A 17,808-nucleotide genomic window follows, 5' to 3' on the forward strand; every position below is an offset into this window, starting at 1 on the left:
ATGTATATGTATATGTATATGTATATGTATATGTATATGTATATGTATATGTATATGTATATGTATATGTATATGTATATGTATATGTATATATACACAGTGAAAATTGTACCATTTTCGTGGCAAGAAAAACTAACAAAAACAATTGACCAAATCTTTGAAATGTTTTCCAATATTTCCAGAGGTGGGAGAATGTGTTTATATTCCATTAGCTCGTGTACACCGCAGGCTAAGCTCAACATCAATATCAATGAATAAGCAAATAAGTTAACAAATAAATAAGTAAATAAAAGCCAGAGGATTTACAGGGAAGAGAATGTGCTTGCTAGTAATGATGTTATTTAAGACGAGTAGTACTTTTCCTGTAATTTTTTTTTATTTCAAACTGTCAGTAAAGAGAACTTCCTCCAGTCTTGTATAACATCCCTCTGAGATGGAGGAAGAGTTGGTAGGAAATCCAGTAGAAACAGTAGACCGCTGTGTGCACGAGGAATAGAAGTGTCCTCATGGAAACACAAGTTTAAATAATAGATATAAAGGGTGGAAGAGAAGAAGTCAAAGGCATGTTTTAGCAACTGCCTCTGAGGATTAACATGTCCCAGAAGATGGGCCACTCAGAACAATCAGGAGAATCTCCCTGAAAAATCAGAAGTTGGGGCTGGGGGAGCAACTGAAATTTGTTTCTGGGACTCTGATAGTTTACCAATAGCTTCTGGCAGAAATGAGTAGGCAGAATTCTTTTCTTTCTATCTGAGTCAGCCAGTGGCCATCCCATAGCTGACTGTGTTGTTCAGGCTCAGCATTCTGCATATAGCTATACGTACAAGTTCTTTCACTCAGCATGCCTGAGCAGGGCTACCCTTAAGAGGACTTTTTTGCTACATACCCAGAGGTGCCCCACACAGGCAGTAGAAATGTGAGAACATATAGAAGGCTGAAGATCATCATTATTGATGGAAGGATCCCTCTTTTATCCTTGGGTAGAAGCAATAGAAAAGGCAGATTGACAACAAGTGAGTCCAAATGTACCTGGTAGACTATTAATCTTTAGAGGTGACACTCCCTTTAGACTGGGGCACAGTGGCCTAGTTCATCTTACTCAGGTGAATGAGAGGACTTGTAGCCTCTCATTCAAATATGCAGCAGGGCTTGATGATGCAGACCTAAAATCCTGACTCAGGGAGGCTGATTCAAGGCAATCACAATTCAAGGCTTGCCTGGGTCACAGAATGAGTGAAAGTCCAGCTGGAATAAGACTTCACCTTAAAAAGGGAAGCAGGCTAGGGATGTAGCTCGGAGATAGAATGCTTCCTTAGTATATATAAAGCCTTAGGTTCAGTTCCTACAACCACCAAAACAAACAAATGACAACCCAAATACTGAAAGTCAAATAAACAATAGACCATTAGGAAGTTCTCCCCCCAGCATGTCTGCATGTCTAGTCCTTCTTCAATGTTAGATTCCAGGATTATACTCTAGGTTTGCAAGGAATTCAGTACTTGTGTTAATCCCTTAGTTATTCCATCATCCCCACCTTAGATTGAAAGTTCAAAACTGCTTAAATTGCCCATTATTTTAATTAAATCCAAGTGTTTTCAAGATCAAAAATGAAGACTGCCTGAACTTGGACATGGAAATTTTATGAAAACGACATGTATGCATCATTGTGGGGGAGAATATTATAATGACTAAACACCCTGTTCATTATGTTTCTTCAATTCTCTTACCTTTTCTCAAAACAAAAAAAAAAAGAGTGTCTCTGTTGACCCCTGAGCCATTTAAGTGCCATTACTATTCTAGCCACAAGAACATTTTTGACATTCTGAATGATTAGATTGTTTGCATGCCCCAAACGGGAGGGGTAACGACAGGAAGATGCTCCAAGAATGATGGGGGGCATCGGAGAACATGGTAAGCAGGATCATCAGAGCCATAATTGTGAAAGGTTCTGAAGCAGGGATATAGATCTCTGCTATAACAGGTAAACTCCAAAATCTCAGTGGCTTCATAGGAAGATATAAAACCCAAATGGATATTAGGGGTAGTTATAGGACACCATATGAATATTTCATATAAGGACTGAGACATTGTCTCGGGGCACCTTCCTGCTATAGAATTAGATCCTTCTCCACTCAGTCTGTGCACAGAGAGAAACACCACTGAATCCTAAAGAACCTATCAGTCTTGTACGCCTATCATCAAAGTAATCACACCCTACACCCAAGAACAGGAGCAGCTGTAACTTTAACCAAATGGTGAGAAAGAACAACACAGAAATTGAATGAATAATATAATTCCTATAATTGGTTAGTCCTCAAATTAAAACTGTAATTTCAGGGGCTGAGATGATAGCTCAAAGAGTCAGTGTGCTTGCTAGGCAATCACAAGGACCTGAGATTGAATCTGCAACACTCAGAGTAAAAGCTGGGTATGAGAGAGTGTGACCACAGCATTGGGGGATGGAGACCTTCTGAGCTCCCTGGCCTTCCAGCCTGGGTATTTCTGGGGAGTTCACAGGTCAGTGAGGCTGGGGAAAACAATTGTTTCCCCGGGGAAAACAATAAGATGGATGCAATACCTACAACAAACTGCAACACACACACACACACACATACACACACATACACACACACAAACACATACACACACGCAGAGCTCACATGGCATACCACACCATGTGCACACAGTGCAATTTAAGGCATTTTGCTTTGACATTCCAATACTCATATATTATTGCCTAGCACCTTCTTTTCCTCCATCTTCCTGTGCAAAGCTGCTGCCCAAGGAGATTCTGCAGCACTCAGAGATGCTGATGTCAGGTCACCATCCCACCTTCCATGCCCTGCCCTCCCACACTGAGTAAGGGCAGTGGCTGCTGACAGCCAGGTATTGCTTGGGTTGCTGAGAAGCAAATAAATTACTGTTAGGTTGGGATACAAAACTCAGGCTTACCCTGCCAGCCTTTCCAGTTTCCTCTACATGTGTAGTATTCAGACCTAACATCTTCCTGTTTTCTTAATCTACGACATAAGCTTATTTTAAACACCAGTGCCCACCCTCAGGGGTTTCTGAGACATTCCATGAAGGAAGACTGTTTGCTAACTTGAGGTCATAAAATGGGCTTAAAAATAGTATTACTGTCCCACCCATACATTTTAAAATAATAGGTACAGGGATACTCTTGTGTGAGATAAAATTGGTGCCTATCCCTTGCCCGCAGCTTCCCCTCCAGTTTTAATTACTTCCTTCCTCCCACTGTTTTCAGACTATCAGAATTCTATCAGTCCCAAGCATATGGGGAAGTGGGCACCACCGGATGGCTATTGTCAGTCAGGAAATAGCTAGCATTCAAACACTGTTCGCTAATGATCTTATTCGATGCGATAAAATGGATGTGAATATTAACTTCGAACCATCTCGGCACCATCTCAGATTTTAAAGACAGGCATGGAAACTGACAGCTTTGCATAGACCTCGTTCTTTCTATTTTCTGTGATTCTGACATATTCACATTTCACTAAATAGGAGTGAGCACCATTCTCCACCCACTCACCAGGCGTTCACTTTATATATAGCTATAGATACTCGATGCAAAACAAAAATGCTCATCTGAGGTAGAACTTGTAGCAGGCTGTTGAGGAGACAGGGGGCCAAGCTGTCTATATTTCATTATCATCCCTGGGCTCCACTCTACAAAATTTCCTGGGTAGAGAAATTATATTTGTTGCATCTCAGGTTCCTATTTGCTCAATGGTTTATTCATTCCATGTTTATTGGGTGCTTCATAGATACTTCAGACTTTAGGCTGTAGGTACCTAGGAGAACGGCATGGTTCTTGTACAAGGGATTCAAATGGCTGGATGCTATTATAGAAGTATGAACAGTAGCTGTTCTGTCTGGGGAAGGAGAACTGGATCTTTATAGTTTATTTTATTTTATTTTTCAGAAAGTATGATTCAGATAGTAGACTGTCTTGCAAGCCTTTATATCTTGTGCTTTCAATGGTCCGGGAACCATTTGGGAAACTACAAATTTGCAGAAAGCTGAGACCACAGAGAGTCTCAAGGCTTTGACTGAAGGGACCTTATATGCCATGCACAGGTATTTGGTCTTTAGCTCTGAGGACTGTGTTGAGAATCGCAGCATCAGTTCTCAGAACCACTTTCCTAATCAGTGAGGAGTATGGTGAGGAACACAAAAGAGCACACCCATTCTGAAATATGCAGATACTTGGAAACTTCTCCCTCAGATCCTCACAGTGTGACAGTTCCAGATCCAAACCATCAGGGTCATCAAGTCTCCTTGTGTTCACATCCTGAACACATTGTACATTCTACATTTCAGTAAAATTCTAAGAATATTGTTCTTAATTTAAATTTCTATTCTCCATTTCTTTATTTATTTCACTTCATTTTCTTTTTTTAAATGTTACTTATTTTAATTTTTAGTTGGATTTTTATTTACCTCTTTTGGGGGTCAGGGGAGGTGTACCATGACATATGTCTAGAGGTCAGGACATTACTTGTGGGTGTTGGCTCTCTCTCTGCATCCTATGGGTCCTGAGGCTCATAAAGGTTGTCAAGCTTCACAGTAGGTACCTTTACCTGCTGGGCCACCTTAGCAGCTTTCCTGTCATTGCCTTATTGACTTACCAGTAGCCAAGGCACAGTCTCTAGAAAAGAAATAGAACATCATGGTGTGTCTTGAGTTCCCTGTAGGCATCAAAGAACTGACCGTGAAGAAGGAAAACAGAAGACCTCCAGTTTGCATGCTCTCCAGAGTAGGCCCATCATTTTGAACAAGTCACCCTCATTTACAACTCACAATGGGACTCCATGCTTGCTTTCCAAATTGGCTATAACTAACTCAGTGATTTTTATAACTGACCAGAAGCCATTTTTATTTCTAGCAATTCCAGTCCAGTAGGGCCTGGTAGATAAGGTCTGTGACCCAAAGTACTTGGGAGACAGAGGCTAGAGCATCTCATGTTCAAGGCTAGCTTTTTCTATAGCCTGAGATATAGCCAGCCTGAGCAATTTAGCAAAATCCTTTGTCAAAATAAAAATAATAGGGTAACTAGGATTTGTCTGTATGGTAGAGTATTTGTCTAACACCCACAAAGCTTATATTCATTTCCTAATACCATACAGAACACTAACATGTACACACATGCACATGCATACACAAAGGAACAAAAGAAGACAATCTGGCCCAAGACATACCCATTTCTGGCCCAGGGTAATCAACCTCCAGGATACACACCATCAATAAACAACATCAAAACAATGATCTCTGGTAGTTCAGTAGTCAATAATAAAATGCACTTCCTGCTTCCAGACCTGTCACTCCCACAGAGATCCTCAGTAATCCTGGGAGCATTTTAAGCTTAAAAGACCCTCACTGAAGATGTCCAGGAAAGACATTGTGGGATATTGGACCTTTCTTACCACTGTCTCATTATGACCGTTCTCGATTATGCCCATGAGAATAGGTTATACACGTTTTCTCTTGGTGGGATATTGAGCTCCATAGACATCAGTGACTACCTAATAACCTGAGTTGGAGTACAAAAGCCATCAACTCCAGAAACCCCATAAATCTGTGTTTGAAGTTTTCTGCTATTGTGATAATCTTTTACACTAGTTTCCATGGCAAAGTGGGTGGGGAAACTTTGTTTTTCAGGAAACAGTTACATTTCCTTTCTTCTTCCTTACCCTGGCTGATGTCCATCAGATTAAAGGAGAGAGTGCTGGTTTTAGCAGAGTTGAGGATGGAAAATTCACTTAGAAACCCCACCCATGTTTAATATTACATAGCTATCATAACCATTTCTCCTTGAAGCTCTCCTGGCTAGTGTTTCTATTCTGTTTCTAGCATTATGATACAGGCAGCTCTTTTCCCAATAACCTCATAGCCACGGAGACATGACACCTGCCTATATCTCCAGTTGTCTTTTTGTGCACTATATTATAGCCATCTATAACAAACCCAGAAATGCTAACCAGTGTGGGAATTCCAATAACCACCAACTCTGCCTCTTGACATGCAAGGGCTCTGTGATATATCATTTGCCTTCAGCACTTCTGAGGCTCATGAGCCCAGTATTTTGTATGGCTGCAATGATTCACGGTATAGAAGACTTACAGGCTCCCCAGCATAAGAAAAAATAGTTCCCCTGAAAACCTCAGCTCCTCACAGTTGTATCTGTCAGACACAACAATGAAATTTTGCTCTCAAAGCAACTGTAAGAAGTTATTTTTAATTGAATATAAAACCCATTTCCCTAGCTGTATTTACTATGTCACCCAAGGTTTAGACATCTCCCTTTAGAATGAGGTTCTATCTTTGTGAGAGAGCCACATAAAGGGGCTGGGTTTTGTTTCATGGCTCTGTGAGAGAAACCAGTTAGGGTCAATTGACTGGGGAACATTATAAAAATCTCCTCAGCAATGCTACCCTGATGGCATGCTAACCCCCAAGAAACAGTTATGAATTCAAGTCTGGATGTTATGATGCCAGCCATTTATCTTCTACTCTAGACTACAGATTGCAGCTTACCATGTCATTCTAAGGAGTGGGGAGGGATGGTTTCTTTCCATTCTTCTAAACCACTGGTGGCCACAGAGCTCCACATAGAATCAAGAATAATATGCAAGAAAGTATGTGATGCTAGTTCATACCTGCCATGTACGGGATATAGCAAAAGTTACAGCCAGACCCACATATTTCCATTATCACCCATGTTGCCTATATATGGACTTAGAACACTCATCAGTTCCCGCTCGAACGCCTCACAGATATCCTCAAGCCAAGCTCCTTGCAAACTCTCTAGTTGGTATCCAGGGACTGATCCAGGGTGTTGTGAGCATTTGGAAGACTGGGGAATAAAAAGTGCTAGGTGAAGATGGAAAGGGAGCCCATACTCTTCAAAACTAGTCAGGGGCTCAGAGCCCAAGACACAGGTAACCCCAAACTTTCTCTGGCAAGGAGAGAATGACTATCTGGAAAGAATTCTGATTTAACACATTTCATAGAGATTTCCACTTTGTCTTTTATAGCAATTGAGAGTCTTTCTATTTTATATCAGTATTCATTCTTATTTTTGATGAACTATTCCTCAATACCACTATATCAGAGATATGCATCTAGGCCAGAAGTTCTCAAACTTTGACCCACATGAAAACTGTCCAGGGTGCATCATCCAATACACCACCGATCTCTGCCCACCCAATCTTCAGCACATCTGGAAGAAGGAACAAGAGTCTGTGCTTCTGCTGAGTTCCAAGTGACAATCATGCTGGCCTGGGATATCTCTTAAGAGCCATAATTACACTTACTAAAAATAAAAGTAACACATTTGGATTTGTACTCTCTTGAAATATAATATTCTTTTTATTTTTCTTTCCCAATAGCAACTTCCATGCCTTTGAATGGGAGTTAAACGGTCCATCAGTGTGTGGAAGTGTAGCTTGCTTTTCCTCCAGCACAGGATGGGCTGTTACCTTCAGAACACTTAATGGAGCTGCTCTCCCTCTTTCTTCACACTGGGCTGCATCACTGGGCCAAAGAGAATGGCTCCAGAAGTAGAAGCTACAGGATGCAGAAGCCTGTCTAGAGTCACTCTTTAGTGAGTGTCTTAGAAGTTACTCACTAAATGGTCACCTGCTAATTACTACAACCATTCACTAATATGTTAAAGAAGACAAGATTGGTGAGGGGCAAAAAGACCCCCTCAATTTCAGTAGTTGCTCAGAACTTCCAAATGGAAAAATATTGTTAGGCAATTGAATCTAAAGAAATGAGGGATTAGGACAAGTTTGAGGCTATAGGTACAAGTTATTCACAGCAGTTACTAAATATAATGCACTAGAGGAGAAATCCAGAGGTAGGAAGGCCACATGATATGGCACACCAATAGTAAATAAGGAGGCAAGCAAACAAACCCACAGACAAGTCTGAAAGGGAGCATTAAAGGGAAAAAACAGAGGAGAACAATGTTTTAGAAGACACAGGAAAAGCACCACTTGACAGGAAAATATGTATTGTATCCATTGCTATATACAAGCAAATGAGATGAAAACTAAGGGGAGAAAAATCAATGCATTTGGAGGTTATGTCATCGTGAAACTTTATTGGCTTGTGACAGAGTCATTTAATTTCAACAGAACAAAGAGAAAGACACTGAGACAAGGTAGAAGATAAGTATACTACATTCCTCAAATAGTTTAGCTGTGATGGGAAGGACACAGGGATGGTAGTTTTTAAGCAAGAAGGATTTCACCATGAGAAGGTTAAACATGCTTATAAATAACAATATGAACTACCCAATACCCCCCCCCCCCCCAGAGCTCGTGTCTCTAGCTGCATATGTATCAGAAGATGGCCTAGTCGGCCATCAGTGGAAAGAGAGGCCCAGTGGTCATGCAAACTGTATCTGCCTCAGTACAGGGGAACACCAGGGCCAAGAAGTGGGAGTGGGTGGGTGGGGGAGTGGGTGGGGGAGCGGGTGGGATAACATTGGAAATGTAAATGAAATAAAGACGTAATAAAAAAATTAAAATGAAAAATAATCCAGGTAAAAGAATGTGAGAACACAGAGGAAGAGGAAAAGAGAAAACAACTTCTTCCTGAGCAGAAAGTGTGATGTTCTTGGGTCTAGAAGGAGAAGGAACACAGAGAGCACAGACTGATCTACATGGAGAAAGCTAGGGTCGCTTGTTGAGAGTCTTTGCTCATTTAATAGGAGACAAAGACATTTCCTAGGAGTGAGAGTAACCCTATCAAGCAGTTTGTAGAAAGAGAAGAGGTTTAAATGAACCTGTAGGGCATGCAAGAATCCACCAAACTCAGGTGAAAAATTGTCAGGGTAATGCTGCTCTCCTTTGTAGCACTGGGTATGAGACTCTAAACTTGAAATGACACCATTTTTTTCTCAACAATGTTCAATAGTCTGAGGAATAGAACAATAAGGATGAGTTAATGAATGGCTGTGTCCAGCAAAACAACAGGGCTAAGGACTTAAGGATGTTGCAAAAAGTATGGACTATGGAGTCTAGGATACTTATGAAAATGCTGAAAGCTGAGGATGGACTGAAAAAGCAAAGCATTTAGAATTTTGAAGAGTAAGAGACCAAGATTTTACGAGATAAGAATTACTCTCAGTAACTGATATATTTATTTTATCCTTACATAGCAGTATAATATAAGTATTGTTTAATATCAATTTATTAAATCTACAAAAAAATCTCATGGACCATTATTATTATAGTTACAGCCCAATTTGTAGTTTCCTCAAATTGCCAGTATACTGGAGTTATACCAACAATTTAAATCTGATGCACAGAGAAATGCAGTTGCCTGTAGTCACACAATATTAAGTGAAAAACCTGGGAAATACACTCAGGCTATTTGGCTACAGAGTTGCGATCAATACTGTATCCTGCTTCCTCTTGATGTTTTCAATTTCAGAGCTGCTCTAAGCAGATAGCTCTTAAACTTTCCTAAGATTTAGGTTTAACCATCCCAACCCAGGGGGGAAAAATCTCTGGGAGAGAGATACAGAGGTCAGTGGGTTTTGATGCAGTCATGATGATTGCAGTATGCGGACAAGTTTGATACCTACTGATGTAAGCTAACTGAAGAAGGAACACTGGTCATTCTGATACTACCGACAGGTAAATCAGAGTAGACAGCATGAGTCAAAGCAGCACATGAAAATGCTGTCACTCTGGTGGGAGATCTGCTTGTATTCAAACCATCCAAAGACAATTAAGTCTCGTGTGAGCTTAAGAATGGGAAGTGTATTTGTTGATGCGACAGAATATCTGTTGAAAGGATGGAGGGAGGGAAAGAGAGAAGATGGAGGGAACAAAGGGAGGGAGGGAAAGGAGGGAGAGAAGGAAGGAAGGGGTAGTGAGAGGGAGGGAGGGAGGGAGGGAGGNAGGAAGGAAGGAAGGAAGGAAGGAAGGAAGGAAGGAAGGAAGGAAGGAAGGAAGGAAGATAGACTTTATTAGGCTCATGGTGGGGAAAATAGTAGCTCTAGCCATGGCAGCAGTGTGAAGCAGCCAGTCACATTGCATATACACCCAGGAAATATAGAGAGAGACATTAATTCTAGTGCCATCCTCACCATTTTCTTTTATTCAATCAAGGACCACCCTCCCATGGAACGATGCTACCCACACTCAGGGTTGGTCCTCATAAACTTCTCTGGGAATACCCTTATAGGTATCCACAGGAAAAAAAAAATTACTTCTAAGTGATTCTAGCTCCTGTCTAGTTGACAAGATGAATCATCACCAGGAGTAAGGCAAAGTCCAGATGGCAAGTGTCTTAGAGAACAGTAACAATAATTAATGTTTGCTTCTTAACCTCTGTCTCAGCATGTAGTATAAAAACTTAGTGTCAGAATGAGATCCTGGATTTCAAAGATGAATGGCTATTTTGTGCCTCACACTCTAGAACAAAGGTTTCTCCATCTGCCCTTGTGCTTTCTCCACTCATACAACCTCAACTGAAAGTTGCCAATCAAAACCCACTGTCAACAGCTCAAATCCGGGGGTATGTGAGTCTAAATATCTGTCTAAAAGCCCAAAGCAGATGACAAAACATGTATAGATATAAAACCTATCTACAGATTGCCAATTGGCAATTTGTTTAATTATAAGCAGATGTGAAATCTATAATAGAACATACTATTCTATATACCATTTGAGAATAACGCATTTCAATTATGGTGTAAAATATTATTAATTCAAAGATGAATCATGATCTTTGAAGTATTAAAATGTTGGTTTCAGAAGAATGGATGTATTAGAATTGATGAGATTTAGATTTTGAGGGAAAAAATAGCTATACCAAAGTAGGGTTAGGGAAGTACTAAAACTACTGATCTTAATAAGGAATGATTCAAAATTTGAAAACATTTTATTTAGTGTGTTCAGAGAAATTCACAAAATTAGAAATTGCAAAAAGTAAAAAGCACTGCTATTTCAAAATAAATAAACCAGTCAATATGAAAGAGACTTGAGGAATATAAAGTGTAATTGCCTTTTTAATTTTTTTTTTTTAAATAAAGGGTTCTCTCATGTGGTTCATATGCTTGGATGACTGGTCTCCAGGATGATGGAAGTTTTAAGAGATAAAGTTTATTGAAAGATGTTTCAGAGAAGATACAATTGTCATGGGTGGATTCATGTGTTTCTCAGGAAACTGTATTGGATCTTACAAGTTAGACCTAAATTAGTTATGAAAGAGTAAGTTGTTATAAAATCTCTCTACTTCCCACAAACATTCTCTTTGTATATGCACTCTCATCATGTGATACATATGCACAAGGCCTTCACAGAAGCCAAGTAGTTGACAGCACCATGGTCTTAGACATAAAGACCTACAATATGGTCTTATACCTTGTTTGTGTATAGGATACCCAGCATTGGGCATTTTCTCATTGCAACAGAAAATATATTAAGAAGTGGGCGATGGTAGAATTATCTTTTTTTCTTAGGATTTTTAAAATAACATATAAAATGGTAGAAAATAGCATAGGAACACTCAGTTAAGAAGCCATTAGGGATTGGGTAGCACAATTCATATTTTACAAGGAATGAATATGGGAGAGAAGAATAAAATTTAAATTAATGTAAATCTAAATCTTCACATTCAGTGCTAGCTCGGTGTGAAGTAAGGGGAATAAAAGAATCCAAATTTCAAAGATGGAAGAAAAGTGTTGTTTAAATTTTTGAAAAAAAAGAGAAGGGGATATTGTTAACAAAACCAATGATCAAATTGTCACCATCTACGACACCAAAGGACAATACAAAAAAAATATATAGAACCTGTCCACATGGGTTTCCATGTATGTACCTATTCAATATACTCAGTATATACTTATGATACTATACCCAGCCCAAATGTCAACACAATACAGGGGAAAAGGGTATTGTTTTCAGTCATACAAATATATCTAATCTTTTATCCAGTGTTTCTGAAAAAAAAATAGTATCTCTAGGGTAAGCAATAAAAAATGAAAGAAAATCCATGAAGGATCAGCAAAAAGATTTCTAGAGCTATGGAGTTAAACTAGATATGACAAAGCTATGAAGAAATAAATCCAGAAAATGGGCTAAACAACATCAAAGTAGGTAGTTAGAGGACATTGAAAAACAATGTTTTCAAGAAGAACATAAACTCTTGTTACAGAGTATTAGTAATTTTGGAATTAAGTGAAATTTTATTATTCTTTGCATATAAAATCCACAAAATGCTGAAACTTTTAATATATGTTATGCATGAAGGTACTAAAAATTATATATTTACAAAACAAATAAAAACAGAGCATGATTTGGGACATTTCACTAGAAAGTTCTTAATGGGTTCTGGTTTTGATACAGGGCAAACATTAGCTTCTGCATAGGTTCATCCACACTGAATTATGCTAAATGAACATTTATACAATTTATTTAACTTTGTTTTTTAAAGATAAACTCTATAAACCAAATATAGATAGACAATAAATATTTATTATTTATCTTACGTAGTAAAAAGTAAAAAATAATCTACAGTAGATATATGCAAATAGATTATGGATGGCTAATATACTACATATGAATGTATATTAATTATATTTTCATAAGCATTTACAGTATTTGTTTAGAGTATACTGTTTGAAATTGTAAAAGTAGCCTATGAAAGAGCTACAATATTAAAATGAGGCTGAACAGAAGAGAAGCCTGGTTGTTCAAGTGGGCTGGATTCTTGGTTCCTAGTCAAAAAACTAAAAATGCTATTCTATTGATAACAATAGAGATCATTAACCAGAAATTTAAAAACAGAAACATCCCAAATCAGATTACTTCCTGGGAGCAGGACTGTGGGAGAGGGAAAGTTTTGTTCTTATTTTATACCTACATATCATGCTTGGGCTTTTACTACCACCATTTTTATGATTAAAGAAAAGTGAACAGTCAAGGTGATAGCCAAACAAATTCATAAAGCCGGATTTTTTTTCCTTCATAGACATCTTCCAGCTTCCCACAGAGAAAAGGTGAGCCTTGATCACCCAGGCACAGATAATCCATAAACCTCATTACAGCCAGGGACGTCCAAGTCCTCTCCATCATCACAATAGCTGATTTTATTACCCACAACCACCAAAATAGAATTGATTTTTACTCATTTTGCCACAGCCACCTGCTGAGCTCTTGTGAGAAGCAAAATGACCAAAAGACACATTGCCACAGGAAGAAAAGAACAATCTAAAGGCACCACTGGCTTCTGACTTGAAAATAGTCCCCAAATAATGGGAGCTGCTCCAGGGAGTGTGCCCACCACCATTCAGGACTCTGCACAAATGGAATGTAAGGATTTCTTTGCAAACCCAGTAGGAATTTACCACAGTCTATAGCATAATGAAGCCAATTTTCATACCAATGTTAAGGAAGAAGTATTTTAAAATTTCACACTGTCTAGTAAGGGTCCCATAGCTAGGTCTGGGGACAAATCACTAGAGATGAGCGGTGGAGGCAGTCTATCAAGTGTAGAGCTTGAAAATATTTCGTGGTTGAGGTTTTAGGAAGATTAGTAAATGAATTCACTGATGATGTTTTTCAGCTCAGTCTTGGATAATCTCGGATGCAGATCTTTGTATTGAACAAATACCAAATGCCTCGCTCTCTCATTGTACCTAATTGTTTAGTGATCAGCTGAATGGAGTATTATGGGAAATAACAAGAAATCCTACTGGCTAATATAAGAGTCAGACAGGGGAAACTTACCTTCCCATCTGCTATCTCTGGCACTCATTAATCACACTGGCATTTAGGAAATAGCAGCCAGGTGCCCAGGAAAGTAGAAAATGGAAGCTGTAAGAAAGAAAAGAAAAGAAAGGTTTGAGTTCTTTTTTGAAACCCCTCATTAATGCACGTTATAGAAAAAGATTAGGGAAAATGCACAAGCTTGGTGATTATTATATTTATGTGAAGAGTTCCTGTCTTCATTCCCAGACCAGAGGAAGAAAGTGCATAGAAATGTAGGAAAACGGTTTTATACCTATTCTTAATGATTAATAATTCATAAATTTGGACGTCTACTCACTATGATATTGAGTAAACCTGTTTTTAACAACTAAATAATGGCTATTCACATCTGGCTTTCAGTTTCTTTTACTTGATAAAAATCCCAAATAGCAGACTATCTGACTTGAAGCCGTATGCCTGAAAATCTTGTTGCAGGGTAATGCGGGGGGAAATTCTTCTATTGTAATTACTGAAACATGTGCATGTGAACACTACATGACAAGGGAATGCTTGTACATCCATGACAAGAGGAACAATATGGGCTGACACTGGGATCATCCTGTTAGTGTCTGCTATTTCTTATCACATTTTATATTTACAAAGACGAGCTAGATAACCTGTTATTCCTTACATCGAAAATATCACATATGTACATTTTGAAAGATTTCCCTTCTCACTGTGTATGTATGTGTGCATGTGGCATACATGCATATGTGTATTTGTTTGCCTATGTGTGCATATGCCAAGTAGAGGCCAGTGCTTTGTCAGATGTCTTCACCCACCACTTTTTACTTTATTTACTGGGGCAAGGTCTCACTTTGAACCCAGAGCTCACTGATTCAGCTAATCCATCTAGAGGGTTTGCCTAAGAAACTTTCCATCTCTACCCTCGGAGAGTTGGGAATGTAAGGAGGCAGCCATGCCTGCTCAGCTGTTATGTGATTCCTGCGGATATAAACTCAGGTCTTCATGCCTGCACAAAAATGATTTTATTTATTTAGCCATCTCCCTTGCTTGAAAGATAATATCTTAAATCTCTTAAAAGTACAGAGGTGTTGGAAATACTATTTAACTTGGGTTATAAAATGCTCTCTTAATAAGGGAATGCAGAGGGGATGCGGCTGTGTCTAAAGTCTTGACTTGCAAACCTCAGCAGAGATACTTGGTAGACTAATGTGTAACTGTAATTTATCTAATCCAATTACAACTCTAACTTCCACATTCCTTTGCACTAAAGTAAAGCAGTAACTCCCATTACAATAGATCATGTAGAATTATACATGAAAAAAACACTAGATAAGGGTGATTACGAGAAAAGATAAGTAATGACAATGGGAAGAATAGAACGTAGCACAAGATTATAGGTCATTTGATAGAGCACTTTCCGAGCACACACAATCCAGTTAGGTCCACAGCATAGCATAAACTGAGTTTGATGACAAATGCTTGTAATCCCAGCACTTGGGCAGTAGAAGCAGAAGGATCAGAAGTCAAGGTCACCCTCAGCTACATTTGACAGCTTTGGGTACATGAGATCCTCCCTCTTGTCTCGTTTCTGTTGTCAGGAGTGATGGAAAAGGTGAAAGAAAAGAAAAAAGAAGATGTTGTTCAATCTGAATTCATTAGTTAGAAACGGAGAGCAAAGAGAGTGTACTATCTCGAGCTGAAATCCTTGACTAGAGGAATCAGTTGTATCCATTCTACCAGAGTGACAACACCACCAATTCATAGCCTTGTTACCAGTCCCTCCTCCTCTTTAAAAAAGCCTTCTAATTTAATTATTTTTAAAATTATGTCTTTCACTTTTGAGATTATAATATAATTACACCATATAATCCTTCTTTTTCCTCTCACAGAACCTTTTCATATATCTCTCTTTGTTCTTTCAAATCCATGATCTCTTTTCTTTATTAATTTTGCATATATAGGCTTATATAAATATTCCTAATATATGTGTATATTCATAATATATACAGGCATGGTCTTCTTCTTGTTAACTGTGCCTTCAGTACAATTAGAGAGATGTTTGTTGCCACCAAGGCATGCATGCTACTACAATACACTTAGGATTATTGTGCTATGCTGGTCATTGCTAGGGCTCATGGGTATCATCTTGGTAGGGCTGTTGGTTGCTTCCTTCTTTGAAAGCCTGCATTGTACTGCTGGCATCATGAAAGCTCATCTTGAGAGAGAGGAGAATTCAGGTCAGGGCCCCCTCTATCTGAAGTGCATTCTATCTTCAGCAATAGGAGCTTACCTCCCTTCTCTGGAGATTGATACCAGTTCTTTACAGAAGATGCTTCAAAATCTTAGATTTAATCTGAAGTCTGCAAAATTAGAACACTTTATAGTTCATCAACTTCATCCTCACCCCAAGAAACAGTTTCTCCTCTTATGTTAAGCACATTTTCCTGGATCCTTTTGTGTAATACCTAATATGCTGGACCACTTGAGCTATGATCGAGTGCTAAGTTCTACTCTTCTCTTTGGACTTGGTCATCTTTTCTTCCTTATCTAGTGTTGGTTCATGTATCATGCCATATTGTATTATAATGTCTTTTACTTCAAAGTAGGGTGTTCTTAACACATAAATTCATATTTAATATGTTCTAATGTAAATTTCATTACTTAGATTGCCCTATGCTGACATGTCATCAAAATATCTAAATCACGAGAACCAAGATTAAGTAACAGCTATGACCGCTTTTGCACTGCCCAGGAGTCCTGTATAAGAGCAGTGACCATAGATTAGGTACCAGTTGTATGTTTGAGGATCCACCACTTTTCTAATATTTCATCACTTGAGTGATTCTTTAGGCTGATTTGTTCATTTATAATGTCATCTGAATATTGAGTTTGTAGAACACAAGACTCAGTTCTGGTGATATATACCATTGTGTGTTAATAGACATGCATAGGGAATACATGACAATACTTTGACTTCTTTATCACTACTTAGCATCAAATCTTCAGCAAACATTTTCATAGATGTTAATAAATGCTCAAGTCCATGTGTTTAAATTAATAATTTACAAAATATCCATGCCAGAATTAATTATTCTTTCTGAAATACACAGACCCTGATCTTTAACCCAAATAACAAATTAGAATTAGAAGTTTTACTCAACTTTAAATGTACATTAATAATTCTTAAATAGGTATAGAGAACAGTGTGAACTTTTCAAAATAATGTATAAACTTTAAAATAAATGAATGGGTATATAATTAATGTGATATTATATCATTGTATCAAATTCATAATGACATATTACTATTTGTTTAAGAGATATACCATCAAAAGGCTGATATAATAAATGCTGGGTTCACTGCGGGGGAAAATCTGAGAGGTGACTAGATCAATAGAATCATTCATAGCTTAGTGGATAATTAGGCAGTGGGGTATGATTGACAGAAGCAGATTACTAGGCTCATGATTGTGTTAGGTATATCTTCTTCCAGGTTTCCTCCTGTCTGTTTCTCTACTTCATGTCTATCATGAAATAAGTAGTTTTTCTTGAGTATGTCCTTCAGTTATGATGTTTGCACCTTAGTAAAACAGATCTAAACCAAGGGAGTCAACCAGCTATGAACCAAAACACCTGAAACCATGGCCTAAAACATAGATTTCCTCTTTTAAATGGTTTCCTTGGGTATTTTGATACAAAGATGACAAATAAAACTTATAAATTTTAACTTATAAATTTTGTTAATAAAAAACTTTTTATGAACATAAGACATGTAAATTAGTAAATTACAATCTTAGTCTCACTAATGTGTTCCATATTTTATTTGGGGTATATGGTAGTAGAAAAATCTGAAAGACAAGGCAATGATTGGTCTCCTGGCCCCAACCCACCCCCACATTAAATGCTTCTTTTTTTTTTTTTATCAAGGTGTTTATTGGACCCACGTAGAAATTTGAATTAAAAGTCTTTTATCCAGCAGTAAAAGAACTGAGGTGGTCAAAACAGTGATATTAATGGCGAATGGTTAGTTTCTGTTGACTCTGACC

General features: G+C 38.2%; 1 long non-coding RNA gene across 1 annotated transcript in view; it reads right to left on the reverse strand.

The window, feature by feature from the left end:
* Positions 1-17,808, reverse strand: part of LOC115029568 — a 163,803-nt gene that overhangs the window by 42,322 nt on the left and 103,673 nt on the right. Inside the window, exon 2 of the long non-coding RNA XR_003835127.1 lies at positions 13,776-13,862. This is a non-coding gene — a long non-coding RNA (uncharacterized LOC115029568). The remainder of the gene's footprint in view (positions 1-13,775; positions 13,863-17,808) is intronic.

Source organism: Mus caroli, chromosome 16 (assembly GCF_900094665.2).
Source record: "Mus caroli chromosome 16, CAROLI_EIJ_v1.1, whole genome shotgun sequence".
In the NCBI taxonomy this organism is placed as follows: Eukaryota; Metazoa; Chordata; class Mammalia; order Rodentia; family Muridae; genus Mus; species Mus caroli.